We start from the raw sequence: 13,467 nt of genomic DNA, 5'->3' as shown, positions 1-13,467 counted from the left end.
AAACTGGCATTTATTTGTACGTGAATAGCTTTATTAGTATACCGCGAAAAGGGAATGAAAATTCTATAAATGCTCCTAGAATTCAAGCCAGGCGACGGTCTATCAAGTTGAAATAAAATGTAAAACGATATGAAAAATAAGAAGTAAATACATATGTGTTATACCTTACATTAAAACTTGAGCTACAAAATAAAGAAAAATTAATTCCGATTAAGTTCGGTTTGGGTAAATAAATAATAAAAACCAAAAAAACAAAAAAAAAAACAGAATGCCGTCACATTTCCACCTACTTGGTTAGCAGTATGTGTAATATTTCTAATTTAATGTATAATACATATATATACATATAATACATATATATTTACTTCATATTTGTCATATCGTTTCACAATCGTTTTCAAATAGTTCCTCAATTTAATGTAAAATTTTGTATGTAAGGGAAATATTATTAGCTTTGATCCACACCAAAAATTTCTATTCATCACTTATTGTATTGAGTTATCTATAATCTCATTGCTACTTCATTAGAAGAAACACAAATCAAAACCTTACATATTTCAAATATAGAACAATTCCTTGAAACTATATTTGCAACAACAATAAGCAAAGCTACTTGAAAACTTTTTCAATCTTAGGAAACTCTAAAACACACTATATCATTCGGCATTTCTGTATATGTGAGAATACGCTACAAGATATTCCACAACAAGCATTTATCCTGAGAGAGTTGTATATACGACATGCCTTCTTTAAATTATTCTTAAGAGCGAATCACTGTCATAAGTGGTGGTGTTGTTTTCATTGTATACTCTGGGATATGGATAAGTGTCATCTTAAAGAACACTCATCACATCATCAAAATATCAAGAACACCAATAACATCAGTATCACAATCACAATCACCAACACCATATTCATGCTCATCTGCTACTGTCTTATCATCAGGCCACCATACTCTTTGCAAATATTCTTCATACATTCAAAGATTGAATACAAAATTTGTGGTTGTGTTCTTCAATTCAACAGGAAAACACTTCATAATATCAAGGATTCAAGTGATGCTTGAGGAAGTTTTCTTTTGTGTATGTGTGTTTGTTCTATAAGTGTGTGCTTTTCCATATCAAATCATAAGATCTGTTTTCATATATTCTGGCAATATGAATTAAATTTTGGAAATACACATATATTTCTTCTTAATTTTTATATCCTTTGGACATAGTAAATTTTGTTTGATATAATTGATTTATTTTTATTAGAAATTTATCTTTGTCTGTGGATTGTTATTTCTCTTCGATTTGCATATTTTTTAAATTAAATTCATATTATAACAATTATATATTTATCAATATTGGATGATTTTAATTTGATAAGGGTATTTTTCCTATCATAATATATTTTATAATAATTTGTGTAACAAAAAAAAAAAAAAAAAACAAAAAAAAAAAAACAAGTATATACGGCTGTAAGTTCGGTCAGGCCGAAGCTTATGTACCCTCCACCATGGATTGCGTAGAAATCGATAACCGGAAGCCGCTGAGACGACAAAGAGAGTTGCCGGTAGTTTCAAGGGAAACCCTAACCTCTCTCTCCGAGATGCCGCAAATAAGCTGGGTGTATCGTCTACAACCGTGCATCGAGCCAAAAAACGAGCCGGACTATCGACTTACAAGAAGGTAGTGACTCCAAATCGCGATGATAAACAAAATACGACGGCCAAAGCGCGATCCCGGAGGCTGTACACGACGATGCTGACGAAGTTTGACTGCGTGGTAATGGACGACGAAACCTACGTCAAAGCCGACAACAAGCAGCTTCCGGGACAGGAGTATTATACGACAAAAGGAAGGGGAAAGGTAGCAGATATTTTCAAGCACATAAAACTGTCAAAGTTCGCAAAGAAGTATCTGGTTTGGCAAGCCATCTGTACTTGTGGCTTGAAAAGCAGCATTTTCATAGCTTCCGGGACTGTCAACCAAGAAATTTACGCGAAAGAGTGTTTGAATAAACGTCTGCTGCCTTTCCTGAAGAAACACGGTTGTTCCGTACTGTTTTGGCCGGATTTGGCATCTTGCCATTACGGTAAAAAGGCCATGGAGTGGTACGCCGCCAACAACGTGCAGGTTGTTCTTAAGGTCAAGAACCCTCCCAACACGCCAGAGCTCCGCCCAATTGAGAAATACTGGGCTATTGTCAAGCGGAACCTAAAGAAGACCAAAAAAAAAAATGCTAAGGACGAGCAGCAGTTCAAGGCAGACTGGCTTTCTGCGGCGAAGAAAGTGGACAAGGTGGCTGTACAAAATCTGATGGCAAGTGTCAAGCGTAAGGCCCGGCAATTTGGATTTGGAAAAGCGAAAGCCTAACTGAATATTTTTCCTGAATTTTATACAAATTGAACTTGTAAAATAAATTTAATTTGATTTTTTAAATAAACGATTCCACCGATTTACACGCGTTTTCCCTTGACCAAATTTTGACCGTATCACCCTTTAAACTAAAAAAGGCAGATTAAATACGTATATAATTACGTATATAATAAGTTTAAAGTTTCTATAGAAATAAAATTTTGACATTTTCTATAGAAGTAAAATTTGGAAAAAAATTCCTATAGAAATAAAATTTGGAAAAAAATTTCTATAGAAATAACATTTTGACAAAATTTTCTATAGAAATAAAATTTTTACAAAATTTTTCTATAGAAATAAAATTTTGACAAAATTTTCTATAGAAATAAAATTTTGACAAAATTTTCTATAGAAATAAAATGTTGACAAAATTTTCTATAGAAATAAAATTTTGACAAAATTTTCTATAGAAATAACATTTTGACAATCTTTTCTATAAAAATAAAATTTTGGTAGTTTATTTTTGGCTCGAGTGGCAACCATGATTATGAACCGATATGGACCAATTTTTGTGTGATTGGGAATCGGATATATATAACTATGGACCGATATGGACCAATTATGGCATGGTTATAAGCGGCCTTATACTAACACCATGTTCCAAATTTCAACTGGATAGTATGAATTTAGCTCCTCCAAGAGGCTCCGGAGGACAAATCTGGGGATCGATTTATATGGGGGCTATATATAATTATGGACCGATATGGACCAATTCTTGCATGGTTGTTAGATACCATACACTAACACCACGTACCAAATTTCAACCGGATCGGATGAATTTTGCTCCTCTAAGAGGCTACGGAGGTCAAATCTGGGGATCGGCTTATATGGGGGCTATATATAATTACGGACCGATATGGACCACTTTTGACATGGTTGTTAGAGACAATATACTTACACCACGTACCAAATTTCAATCGAATCGGATGACTTTTGCTCCTGTAAAAGGCTCCGGAGGTCAAATCTGGGGATCAGTTTATATGGTGGCTATATATAATTATGGACCGATGTGGACCATTTTTGCATGGTCATTAGAGAACATATACCAACACCATGTACCAAATTTCAGCCGGATCGGATGAAATTTGGTTCTCTTAGAGGCTCCGCAAGCCAAATCGGGTGAACGGTTTACATGGTGGCTATATGTAATTATGGACAGATATGCATTTTTGCATGGTTGTTAGAGACCAAATACTAACACCATGTACCAAATTTCAGCCGGATCGGATGAAATTTGGTTCTCTTAGATGCTTCGCAAGCCAAATCGGGGGATCGGTTTATAAGGGGGCTATATGTAATTATGGGTCGATGTGGACCAATTTTTGCATGGCTGTTAGAGACCGTATACTAACATCATGTACCAAATTTGAGCCGGATATGATGAAATTTGCTTCTCTTAGAGCAATCGCAAGCCAAATTTGGGGGTCCGTTTATATGGGGGCTATACGTAAAAGTGGACCGATATGGACCAATTTTTGCAAAGTTGTTAGAGACCATATTCTAACATCATGTACCAAATTTCAGCCGGATCGGATGAAATTTGGTATAGCTTGTTTCGTTCGGAAGTTAGCGTGATTTCAACAGACGGACCGACGGACGGACGGACATGCTCAGATCGACTCAGTATTTCACCACGACCCAGAATATATATACTTTATGGGGTCTTAGAGGGAGCCACCGTGGTGCAATGGTTAGCATGTCCGCCTTGCATACACAAGGTCGTGGGTTCGATTCCTGCTTCGACCGAACACCAAAAAGTTTTTCAGCGGTGGATTATCCACCCTCAGAAATGTCACCAGCAAAGCTTCTCTAAGTGGTTTCACTGCAATGTGGAACGCCGTTCAGACTCGGCTGTAAAAAGGACGTCCCTGGTCATTGAGCTTAACATAGAATCGGGCAGCACTCAGTCATAAGAGAAAAGTTCACCATTGTGGTATCACAATGGACTGAATAGTCTAAGTGAGCCTGATACCTAACCTAACCATGGATTCTTAGAGCAATATTTCGATGTGTTACAAACGGATTGACAAAGTTAATATGCCCCCCATTCTATGGTGGAGGGTATAAAAACTGTAGAATAGAAGGAACAATGAAAGCCAAGATAGAAGAGAACCGGAGATTTTGTTGGCCAATGTGCGATAGAAATGAAGCGTTTTAAGACATCGCATACACAATTTCAACCGAATGAGATGAACTTTGCTCCTTCAGAAAAATTGCAAAAAGTGCTCAAAATCGAATTTGACGACAAAACTTTAGAGGCTCATAAAAGACGAACGGCATCCAATCTAGCAAAATTCAGAAATTACATTTCTCCTCTCGTGGATAAGTGTTTTTTTGTTTGGATTTTTTGTGTTGCACTGTGTAATCATCCATAAAATATAATTCCAAAATATATAACATAAGCGTGTCGATAATACTCCGAAGAAGGCGATACACAACTACTGCAATGTTGTAGTTGCAAGAAAACAAAAAAAAAAAAAATAATTATGTCGTAATTCATGGGTTTTGAAACTTCAACGGCTGAATACAATTATGATCTAAGCGAGTCACAGATAAAAATATCACCAAAATATTTCCAATTAAAAAGTTAATTGAAGTTGAAAAATTTTTAAATTAATAAATTAATTGATACAATAAACTTTTTAATCAAGATAGAAACATTAAGTTAATTAAGGCAATGATTGGCAATTTTTAAATTTTTTAAGTAAAAACTTAATTGATACAATTAACTTTTTAATCAAATTCGGAAGACTAAGTCTGTTAAAAACAGTGATGAACATTTTTAAAATTTTTAATTAAAAATTTATTTCAAGCAATCAATTGTTAACCAAAATAAAAACTCTAAGCCAATTCAGAAAGTAATGGATAATAGTTACATTTTTTAATTAAAAAATTAATAGAAATTTGCTAATGAAACCAATTAATTTTTTAATCAAGAAAGTTCTATGCCCAATTAAAACTGTGATTGATACTATAATTGAAGTATGTCGTGATTGAAGACATTTCAATTAAAAAATTAATTGGATCAATTAATTTCGTGATTGAATCAGATTTTTTTTGTGTATACATTATACACCTAATAGGCTATTCAGTATTTCAAACAGTAAAAATATTGTAATTTTCGGTCAATTGCAAATTTTCATTATGAAACAAAGTCCCAAAAAAAAAATTGGTTTTGTTATTTGTATAAACATTTGGGGATTTATTTCGTTGGGGCGTTGTTTCGTAGAGCCATTAACCACTTTTGTATCATAATGGACTGAAGCTTTAAATATCACTAAACCTAACTTATATTATCTTAATACATCCTCTGCAAATTATATAGGCAGTTAGAGGATTATGTTGTTAAATTAGTTAAAATGAATATTTTCTTCGTATTGCAAGTAATGCTGTCATTATCAGTAGTTTACACTGAATGCCTTTAACAACAATCCTTTATTTTTTAATTTTACATGTTTTACCATAAGCCATAGTTTATAACGAAAAACTTTATACTGCGGCAAAAACTGTTATAATACTTAAGTAAAAAGATGTCAACATAACTGGTGACATTTTTTACATATGAAAGGGACCACTTTAACCGTTGTCACTACCATCGCCACATGACATTTTTTATTGAAACATCAAAGGATATCAAAGTATCCCATGAAAGTAGTAAAAGAATGTAAAGAGTGTGGTTTTACTCATATGTTTTGGTCAGTATTAATATGAACCAAACCTCATATTCTTTGTATATGCACATATTACAACATTAAACATTTGAATAAATTTAATGTAATCCATTAAAGGTGCGGTCTTTAGGACTGGCTTTGGCAAAGAAAAAAAAACAACAAACCTCATGGAGGAACAAACTTCCGGTTGAATTTTGGGTACTGAATTTCAGTACATGCTTTCGAAGCACCATTCACCAATTCGTCCATATGGGTCCATCCAATTCAGTTGAAATTTGGCCTTAATTACCATGCGAAAATTGGATCATATTGGATCATAACGTTATATAGACCCATCTATATAAATAACTAAATAGGCTTATATAGGTATTTAACCTGCCTTTTTATCTAAGGTGGACTTCAATTTTACTAACTTACAATTTAGAAGGAAATGATAAGAAAGTTTAAGATACCTTGCCACAGCCCAAGTAATTCGGGTACATACGATTCGAAGTGGTCGAACATTTGATACTTTATACTTGTATTTCTCTACTTTAAGAATAATTTTATTTACTTATGTATTTAACTATATCCACTCTAAAGTTGCCTGTGGGCAACATTTTGTGTTTCGAGACTCACTGTAACAGTATCGAAAGCTACAAGTGTTTTCTTCAAGTTGAATTAAAAAAACAAGTATAAACAGTAGTAAGTTCGGCCGGGCCGAATCTTAAATACCCACCTCCATGAATCAAATATAATAGTTTCCCTTGAAAATTTCAGGGGGGGTTTGATGAGAGATATTTTCCCAAGCAGATCAGTTTAACCAGTACGCTTCCCACAGATAAATGTAAAGATTTTACCTATGAAGACTAGATCAGATTCTGAATTTATAAGAAACATTTTTTGTTTGAGTTTTAGAGGAATCATAAACATCTCTTGTAAGTGTGCAAGAAAATTATGAAATAACGCCTTGATTTGAAATCTAAAATCTGTGGATGTTCATCCCAATTATTTAAATGACTACGAGAAGTAAAATCTGGAAATTTTGAATTCAGTTTCAAGCAATTTTCATGATCTGTGCACCTTCTATACCCTCAATAAGTCAAATCGCTGTATATGGAGGCCTTACCAAATCGACCGATAAAACTAAATCATATACACTTTGTTATGGGTCTAAAATGCCAGAATATTTTCAATTTGTGGCAAATCGGATAAAAAATACAATTTCTAGAAACCCTAAGTGTTAAATCGGGAGTTCAGTGTAATGGGGGCTATACCAAAACATGGAAGCATACACACAGTATTCAGCACATTTAATTGTAGTTCTAGAATCTAGACCCCAAATCGGAGGGCCGGTTTATAAGGGGGCTATATCAAAAACTGTAGCGATACTCAATATATTCGGCACACCTCTTTATGGTCCTATAATACCTCTGCTTCGACCGAACACCAAAAAGTTTTTCAGCGGTGGATTATCCCACCTCATTAATGATGGTGACATTTCTGAGGGTTTCAAAGCTTCTCTAAGTGGTTTCACTGCAATGTGGAACGCCGTTCGGACTCGGCTATAAAAAAGGAGGTCCCTTGTCATTGAGCTTAACATGGAATCGGGCAGCACTCAATGATAAGAGAGAAGTTCACCAATGTGGTATCACAATGGACTGAATAGTCTAAGTGAGCCTGATACATCGGGCTACCACCTAACCTAACCTAACCTACGGATTCTAGAAGCCCAAAAAGTAAAATCGGGAGATCGGTTTATATGGGGGCTATATCAAAACATGGTCCGATAATCGCCATTTTCGGCAGATCTCTTTATTTTACTAGAATACCTCTAGGTTTCCAATTTCAGGCAAATTGAGTAAAAACTACGGATTCTAGAAGCCCAAGAAGTAAAATCGGGAGATCGGTCTATATGGGGGCTATATCAAAATATGGACCGATACTCACCATTTTCGGCACACCTCTTTAATGTCCTAGAATACCTCCAGATTTCCGATTTGAGACAAATTGGGTAAAAACTCCGGATTCTAGAAGCCCAACGTAAAATCGCGAGGTCTGTCTATATGGGGGCTATATCAAAACATGGTCCGATAATCGCCATTTTCGGCAGATCTCTTTATTTTCCTAGAATACCTCTAGGTTTCCAATTTCAGGCAAATTGAGTAAAAATTACGGATTCTAGAAGCCCAAGATGTAAAATCGGGAGATCGGGCTATATCAAAATATGGACCGATACTCACCATTTTCGGCACGCCTCTTTAAGGTCCTAGAATACCTCCAGATTTCCGATTTGAGACAAATTGGGTAAAAACTACGGATTCTAGAAGGCCAAGAAGTAAAATCGGGAGATCTGTCTATATGGGGGCTATATCAAAACATGGACCGATACACCCCATTTTCAGCACACCTCTTTATGGTCCTAGAATACCTCTAGATTTCCAATTTCAGGCAAATCGGATAGAAAATACACTTTCTAGACGCCCAAGAAGCAAATCGGGAAATCGGTCCATATGAGGGCTATAACAAAACATGGACCGATAGGCATAAGCGTAGGAAGGCCTCTGTGGAGGGGGCTTAGACCCCCCCCCAGAATTTGAAACTTTATTTATGATTTTCCATTTTTCAATAAATGTCAATAGTTTTTTTTTTAATTTTTATAAAAATTAAACAAGTATATACAATCGCACAAAGTTCCGCTAAAGACTTTCATGAACAATCGAATTACTTGGGTTGTGGTAGCAGTTGCCGATGGCAATGTTTGAAGTCAGATATTTATGAAATAAAGCTGTGGTTGAACTTATGATGGATTTAGTTTAGTCAATTTAATTAAAAAATAGTAATTGATATTAAAACTATTCTTTCATAAATTAATATCTTAATAATGCTGCGAAAAAGCGTCGCCAAAAAAGTAGTGAAAATGTTATTTTTGGGTCTAGAAGTGGTGCAAAATTGGAGGAGAAGCAATGAATGTAATATGAGCTTGTCGTAGGACAAACGTCCACCGTTTCAACAGTCGTTGTAATGAATTTGCATCACTTCTTAAGGTGAGATCCGAATTCAGTGTTTTGAATGTGAATTAAAAAATTTTGTGATATTTTCCCAAATAAATAATTTTTATATTGTTTTTATGATTTTTAATGCATTCTGACGCTTGTTTGTTTTTCCTCGAACAATTTCCAAAATTATCGATTTTTCTATAACGGATTTAGCAGTTTTGTGGCAAAATTTGAATAATTTTTACCAATTTATTTATTCTTACTCTTTTTTTAAACTATTTGAAGAAAAGGAAAACAAAAAATTACACATTAAAATATGAAAAAAAAAAATTCCTGTGTAGTTAAAATAATTGAGGACATTTTTGGAAGTACTTTTAAAGTTGTGCCTTTAGAACAACTCACAATTTTTTTGCTGGGAAAAGTGTGGAACTACTTTTAGTTGCTTTATTATAAATTAATTGACGAGTTATTTTGATGTCTAATTTATTATTCAATTTTATGAAATAAAACTTTAATTGAACCTATAAGTTCAGTCTATAAATTTTTAGCTAGGGGGGCTATAGCCCCCCCTAGGAAATTGTCTAGCTACGCTAATGCCGATAGGCACCATTTTCGGTACACTTTTTGATAGTCCTAAAATACCTCTAGATTTCCAATTTCAGGCAAATTGGATAAAAACTACAGTTTTTATAAGCCCAAGACCCCAAATCGGGAAGTCGGTTTATATGGGGACTATATCAAAACTTGGACCGATATAGCCCATCTTCGAACTTGACCTGCCTGCAAACAAAAGACGAATCTGTGCCAAATTTCAGGACGATAACGCCGTTATTGAAGGCTGTAGCGTGATTACAACAAACAGACAGACAAGAAGCAAAACATTTTTTTTCGAATTCAGCAGATCAAAATACACGCACGAACAAGACTGTTTTTCATATGTTTGGATGTAAAAATTATATGTTTCGAACTCAAATTTTTTAACACAATATTTTTAAGCGCAAGCGTATAATGTTCATAAACTAGCATAACATGTTTGGGACATAAAATGTTTGTAAATAAAATATGCTTAGATGCAAATATATATAAATTTAGAAATAGCCTATAAAAATATACGTGTTTAGAAAGAGAGATCTAGAGAGTATGCTGTAAGTAAAATAATGGAAGTAACCAATTGGCGCCTTAAAAATATATCCACACAAAGAAAAGTTCATTAAATTTTTTTTCTACCAGTGTATGCCCTAAGGTGAAGAAAATTTCATTAAAATTTTTTTCTACCAGTGTATGCCCTAAGGTGAAACATAATATGTTTGAACAATACAAACAATATTTTGTTTGGACCAATCCTGAAAATAGATATACTTGAAGCAAAATGTGTTTGGGGTATATGTTACAGAAGCGATTTGTTTTTTGAGGGTGTACATAAGAAAAGTCGACTCTCATAAAGTGTACATTTTCAGTGTAAACTAGTGTAATTTACAGCATTCTATAATGGTTTATTATGATATTGGACTACTATTTGTCACTTCATGTAAATATTAAGGACTTTCTAAAATATGTTCCCCATACACATAAAATTGTCAACCATAATGGTACAAAAAAATTATTAACATATTTTTCCAGGGGTCCTCTAATAGAATTAACATCAAAGCCAACCAAAAACTAAGGGAACATGACATGGCTTTTAAGTTTCTCTATTAGCAAATGCATTATGTCATGCTTTTGGAATACCTCTCTAGCAGACAGTGAGAAAGAGAGAGTCCTTGTCTATCTGGCTTTATGGTTTATTATGGGAATATCCCTTGTCATACTACGATAGCTGAAGGGTCCTTTTTTGGTTCGTTATTACAATGGTGATAGGTGGGCAATGATGTTGGCATTGTCATTTGGTTTGCCTCTATGCTTTAGTGCAAAAAAAAACCTTAAATGGGCTTTTGACTAAGTGGCGCTGGTAACAACCTTTGTTGGGTGGTTTTATATTTTTTTCTGTCAGCAACAAAATTTCGTTGTTTTTTTGTTTCTTGTTGCTGCGTTTAATTTTCGGTGGTTTTCATCACTTTATGTCGTTATGGAAAAAAGCTTTTAGCACATGATGACAATATTAAATATAATTGAATTATATGTGGAATTTTTGGCGCAGTGAACGCACAAAATATTCGTTTTTGTTTTACAGATAAATGTAATATGTATGCGAAAATGGAAATGACCACGAAATGGTAATGGGGACTAAAGTATGGGATGCCTGTCTGAGGTGGAAGTCAAAAAATGTTGCTCTTTTGGCTTTTTCCCGGATATTTACTAATAATGTGTCATTATTCATATTCGTTAATTAATAACCATAAGTAACATTCCTTTTGTATTAACGTCAGTAGTTAATTGTAGTAGGGCAAAAATAATAAACAAGAAGTATATACGGCCGTAAGTTCGGCGAGGCCGAATGTACCCTCCACCATGGATTGCGTAGAAACTTCTATGAAAGACTGTCACACACATTCGAAATACTTGGGTTGTGGTATCTTAAAACTTCTTAACATCGTTTTCTAAATTGTGCGTTAGTCCATAGGTGGTATATATTAGACAAAAAAGTTATGTGTAGTTAAGTCTAGAAATAATTACGAATCGATATGGACTTTTTGCACGGTACGTAGAGAGCCAGAATTGAAATATGAGGGTCGCTTATATGGGGGCTATATACAATTATGAACTTGATATGGACCAATTTTTGTGTGATTGGAAATCGATTTATCTGAGGGATATATATAACTATAGACCGATATGGACCTAGTTAGGCATGGTTATTAACGACCATTTACTAGAACAATGTACCAAATTTCAACTCACTGGGATGAAACTTAGTCCTCCAAGAGGCTCCAAAACCAAATCTAGGGATCGGTTTATATGGGGGATTATGCACTGATATGGACCACTTTTGGCATGGTTGTTAAATATCATATACGATCACCATGTACCAAATTTCAAGCAGATCGGATGAATTTTGCTTCTCCAAAAGGCACCGGAGGTCAAATCTGGGGATCGGTTTATATGGGAGCTATATATAATTATGGGCTAATAGGAACCAATTCCTGCATGGTTGTTGGATACCATATACTCACATCACGTACCAAATTTCAACTGATTGGGAAGAATTTTGCTCTTCCAAGGAGCTCTGGAGGTCAAATGTGGGGATCAGTTTATATGGGGCCTATATATAATTATGGACCGATTTCGACCAATTTTTGCATGGGAGTTTGAGGCCATATATTAACACAACGTACCAAATTTCAACAGAATCAGATGAATTTTGGTCTTCTAAGAGGCTCCGGAGGTCAAATCTGGTGATCGGTTTATATGGGGGCTATATATAATTATGGACCGATGTGGACCAATTTTTGCATGGTTGTTAGAGGCCATATACTAACACCATGTACCAAATTTCAGCTGGATCGGATGAAATTTGCTTCTCTTAGAGGCCTCGCAAGCCAAATCGGAGGATCGGTTTATATGGGGGCTATATATAATTATGAACCGATGTGGACCAATTTTTGCATGGTTGTTAGAGACCATATACTAACACCATGTACCAAATTTCAGCCGGATGGGATGAAATTTGCTTTACTTAGAGGCCTCGCAAGCCAAATCGGAGGATCGGTTTATATGGGGGCTATATATAATTATGAACCGATGTGGACCAATTTTTGCATGGTTGTTAGAGACCATATACTAACACCATGTACCAAATTTCAGCCGGATCGGATGAAATCTGCTTCTCTTAGAGGCCTCGCAAGCCAAATTTGGGGGGTCCGTTTATATGGGGGCTATACGTAAAAGTGGACCGATATGGTCCATTTGCAATACCATCCGACCTACATCAATAACAACTACTTGTGACAAGTTTCAAGTCGATAGCTTGTTTCGTTCGGAAGTTAGCGTGATTTCAACAGACGGACGGAAGGACATGCTCAGATCGACTCAGAATTTCACCACGACCCAGAATATATACTTTATGGGGTCTTAGAGCAATATTTCGATGTGTTACAAACGGAATGACAAAGTTAATAAACCCCCATCCTATAGTGGAGGGTATAAAAAACAAGCATATATGGCCGTAAGTTCGGCCAGGCCGAATCTTATGTACCCTCCACCATGGATTGCATAGAAACTTGTACTTAAGACTGTCATCCACAATCGAATTAATTGGGTTGCGGTAATACTTGCCGTGACAATGGATGAAACATGGCACCATCACTACACTCCTGAGTCTAACCGACAGTCGGCTGATTGGACAGCGACCGGTGAACCGTCTCCGAAGCGTGGAAAGACTCAAAATTCCGCTGGTAAAGTAATGGCCTCTGTTTTTTGGGATGCGCATGGAATAATTTTTATCGATTATCTTGAGAAGGGAAAAACCATCAACATTGA

Source organism: Haematobia irritans, chromosome 5, assembly GCF_050003625.1.
Source record: "Haematobia irritans isolate KBUSLIRL chromosome 5, ASM5000362v1, whole genome shotgun sequence".
Classification (NCBI taxonomy): Eukaryota; Metazoa; Arthropoda; class Insecta; order Diptera; family Muscidae; genus Haematobia; species Haematobia irritans.
This window is presented reverse-complemented; position numbering follows the sequence as displayed.